A 4,732-nucleotide genomic window follows, 5' to 3' on the forward strand; every position below is an offset into this window, starting at 1 on the left:
CTCTAAGCACAGGGAACGAGAGACATTCACGCAGAAAATCCCTTCCTAACTCTACTTGGCATCTCGTATTTGCAGCTGGGACCTTCATCTATCTCTGCCTTCTGGAGCCCCTGTTCCTCATCTGAACCTCAGGTCAGACTGAGTGGGGAGGATGATTGAAAAATCAAGTCTATGGCGGCCTCTTCGGAGACAAGGAGGAGCCTCCACGAAGACTGCAAAACATCATTCTCTCACTGTATTTAGGGAGGGAGGGAGGGAGGGAGGGAGGGGGGAGAGAGAATGAAATGAAGACCACACATTTTATTTGTAGGGGTCGGAATTATCTCTAGGTCTACCTCCTAGGAACTACATAAGTAAACAGATGTAGTCTCTCGACCCAACCAAAAGAATTCATAGAGAAGACACTCTGCCGTGGAGGGTGGAGTTCTGAGGACTCTTGGTCATCAATCAATTGTTCCCATAGAAAGTATCCCACCCTCTGAGAGCCATGTGAGGTTCTGGATAGAGCTGTCCCCATCCCAATGCCCCTGAACATCTGTCCTGTCCTCCCCTCCACACCAGCCAGCTTCCTTCTTTGAAGACCCCCCAACCAGTGGCTCCCGAGTCAGCCTCTGAGCTGTACAATATTCTTTCCAAATTCAACTGCCTCCTGAGCCAGCCTCCCAGCCAACAGCTTTCTGCTCCCACTTGAGTGGCTGCCTGACTCTGGAAATCACGTGTTCACATCCCAGGATTCAGTCCTAGCCCCTAGCCCTTCCCTGGTTCAGAAGCTCCTGTTCCTGGACAGAACTGTTCTCGCCAGTTTCCAAGGCTTACAAAGCAAGGCCCCGGAACATGTGGCTGTTTTTTCAGGCCTTGACTCTCTGACATCCACTTGTGTATCTTGAAGATTTTCTTTTAATGACATATAAACATATTCAAGTAAAATAAAAGCAAACAGGGGCTATTGTTTCAGATCTCATTCATTGTGACTGAATTAGAACTTTGTTTCAGAAAAGGAAAATATGTAGGAACCAAGTGTGGTGGCACATGCCTGTAATCCCATTACTCAAGAGGTAGAGGCGGTGGGAGAGGAACATAAGTTCAAGGTCATCTTCAGCTATACAGTAAGTTCAAGGCCAGTCTGAGACTCACAAGACCCTGTCTCAGAAAAATAAATAGATAAAAAGATCAGGGAGAAAAGACAAGAGGGCTGAGGATAGAGCTCAGCTGGGTGAAGGGCTTGCTTTTCAAGCAAGAGGACCCCAGCTCCATTCCCCCCAAAAAACACAAATACAATACTTGAGGGGGGAGGTGTGCACTTATAATCTCAGACCTGCTGAGGTGGACTGGTCTTCCAACGTAGGCTAATTGGTGAGCTAGACCAAGACCCCTGCCTCAAAAACAAAACAACAGCTCCTACAACACCTGACACCAAAGGTTTGCTTCTGGCTTCCACACACACATGCCTACACAGCTACATACATGTGCACACACACACACACACACACACACACACACACACACACACCACAAAAGGAAGAAAGAAAAAATTAAATTGCCTTTGGGATGTCTCAGTTGCTTCTGAGAATCCCAAATCTAGCTCCACGTTGGGGTTTTGGGGTCATCATCTTCAGCTTTCTGGTTCTTGCACTGTGACTTCCTTCCATCTTGGAAACCAAAGCGTCATCTGGGTGCCTTGCCGATAACATCTGCACCTTATTCTCCCTTCCAGCCTGGGGTAGCAGCAGTCCTTAGGTTTGGGACAAGGCTGACTGATATTTGGGGCCATATAATGCTTCCTTCTCCCACTGCTACAGAATGTATGAAACGAATCACTTCACAGGTTGTCTAGAGAGAAGATTGGGTCAGAGTATGGTTGCGGAGGAGGCTCCAGTCTGTGGTCAGCTGGTTCTGCTGCTGCTGAGCCTGTGGTGAAGCTGAGTGCCATGGCAGGAAGCATTGGGAGAGTAAATCCATCCATGTTACTGTGGTCAAGGAGAGGAGGCGAGAAGAGGCTAGTGCCCCATTGTCTCCTCTAAAGGCTTAGTCCCAGTGACCTGGCTTCCCTACACTTCATCTCATCTCCTAAAGGTCCCATCTCTTCCCTATAATTCTACAAGCTGCAGACAAAACCTTGAACTCATAGCCTTTGGGGGACATTTAAAATCCAAACCACAGCAGGCACGGTGTGTTTATACTCGCAAGTATAACCAGTGCGCTCCAAACACAAATGCCTGAGGATGGAGAGTTGAAGCTGAGCCTGGGCTACAGAGCAGTACTTGGTTTAAACAAAGAAGTTAAACAGAAAAGCCATATTTAGAAGTGCTATGGGGACCGGAGAGATGGTTCAGCAGTAAGAGAACTTACTGCTCTTATGGAAGACTCAGGTTTGGTTCCTGACACCCACATGGCAGCTTACAACTATCTGTAACCCCAGTTCCAGGGAATCTGACACCTTTTCCTGGCCTCTGTAGGATGAGCCGTGTATATGGTACACACACATGCAAAACACGCGTGTACACTTTTTAAAAAATGCAGTGATGGGAAAAGGCTCCAGAGGACCATGAAAATACACTTCAGTATACTGCTTCAGTATACTGCTCATAACTGGAGTCAGTGCTCAACTCTGAGACTCCATCCCACAGGAAATGCTAAAGTGAAAAAGATCCTAACTAAAACTCCAGTTCCACTTTTTCATTCTGTTGTCTGCTTACCAAACATCACTGAGTAGCTAATTTCGACCACACGTGGCATCAGGACTGTCGCGGGTTTCATGGCGATACATACTACTTAAGATCTGAGCATTTCAAGCCAGAATACTGGTGTGCTGCTGGCTGGCATTGAGGAGGAGGTGGGACTTAGGGATGACCCCAGTGACCTCAAAGTGAGCACAGGTGGGAAAGCGCTCGCCTTGCCAGGTCCCAAGCTGGGAAGCCTTTCCTCATCACTTAAGGCCTTGTAGGGAGGAAAAGACAAGAGAAAGAATCAAGAGGAATGCACACTATTCCTTCTGACTTGGTTTCCCCATCCCCACAGCCTGGAGTGGAAAGTCACAGACAGGATGACCAAAGGAACCTCCTGACTCACGGCCATCCCCAAGTTTGAATTATGATACTTCACAGCTAGGACAAGGGACAGATTTGAGTTGAAAAAAATACCACGGAGCTGCCAGCCTGAGCAGATTTCCCTCTGATGGAAGATGGCAACAATAAGACAAAAGACAGATTTTTGCCTTCAAGAAATTCTCTCATCACTGCAGCCGGAGACACAAAATTTAAGGAAAACATTCATTGTTTTCCCACTGTTTGGAAATACAGAAAAAAGAAAATCTTGCCATTACTCTCTCTCTCTCTCTCTCTCTCTCTCTCTCTCTCTCTCTCTCTCTCTCTCTCTCCCTCTGTCTGTCTTGTCCCATTCTACAGAAGTAATATTTTTTTGCCGCACTAACAAATGGCTGGCAATGAGTCTCCTGGTGCCTGGAACAGAGGAAGGGGCCCAGCAAAGCCAAGAGCCTGCGTGGGAGACCACAGGAAATTGCAAAGTTGCTAAGAAAACAGAGGCCCCTAACAGGCAGCCTTCACAGCGTTAGTCTCTCAAATATGATGAAAATATTATCTGCCTTATTGATCACAAGCTCCCTAAATAGAGCAGAGCTGTTTATAACAAACTCAACCAGTGACTGCGAACGTGTAAAACAGCAACGGGATAGCCTCGCGGCCCAGCTGTCTACTGTCAAACACCACGCGGGGCACAGAAAGTGTCGCGCATTGATTACTCGGTGTTTGGGGACCCACAATCATCTGAAACACTACCAGATCCTAACTGCAAAAATCAGCCTTCTTTAAAGGGTCAAAATCGTTTATTCCCAGGTTATTTTTCTCTCCCAGGATAGTACTGATGTTTTTATTTTTCTCTAATTTTTCTATTTTCCTTAGATAGATGAAGGGGACTGGGAAAGTGGAAGATTGTTAAACCCAACGCATGTTGTACTTTATGGCTTATGTGCACCCCCCCAAAGACAGAGAGTCACTTGTTTCAAATCTTCCTAGGTAACCAGTAGCAGGGCTTGAAGTAGAACTTGGTTGTCATTCGTTGCCCTGAGGAAGTAAGTTTGAAAAATGGTCCATGTGTGGATGGGCTGAGTGGCTTTTGTAAAGAGAAGCCTTCTTTGTCAACAAATTTCATTTCATCTGCCAGTTTGATTGGATTAAGAAAAACCTAGGGAGGGACCAAAGCAATGGCTCAGGGATTTGGAGCTTTTGTTGCTCTTCCAGAGGACCCTGGCTTGGTTCCCAGCACCCACATCATGGAACTCCAGCTCCAGTGGATCCAATGCCCTCTAATGGCCTTCTTGGGTGTCTCGTACACACGGTATGCACGCAAATACATGCATGCACATAAAATGGATACATAAATAAATGTCTTTATTAAAGAACACTTAGGGCATTAATGAGGCACACAGCTGGGTGGGTGTGTGTGTGTGGGGGGGTTCTAGAGATGGTTAATTGCATGACAAAACCTGCCTGAGTGTGGGCAGTGCCATCCCATGGGCTGAGGTCCCAGAATGGATAGAAAGAGAGAAAGGAGAAACATGACTGCCACCAAAACAATTCTTTCTCTACATCTTGATCTTCTGAGATGTGAGGTGTGCCAGGCACAGCGTCCACTGCCAGGAATATCACCATGCCTTCCTACAGTGATGGAGCCTACCACCCTCTCTAACCAGGAGCATCACCATGCCTCTCTACAG

This window comes from Microtus ochrogaster, chromosome 6, assembly GCF_000317375.1.
Source record: "Microtus ochrogaster isolate Prairie Vole_2 chromosome 6, MicOch1.0, whole genome shotgun sequence".
NCBI lineage: Eukaryota > Metazoa > Chordata > Mammalia > Rodentia > Cricetidae > Microtus > Microtus ochrogaster.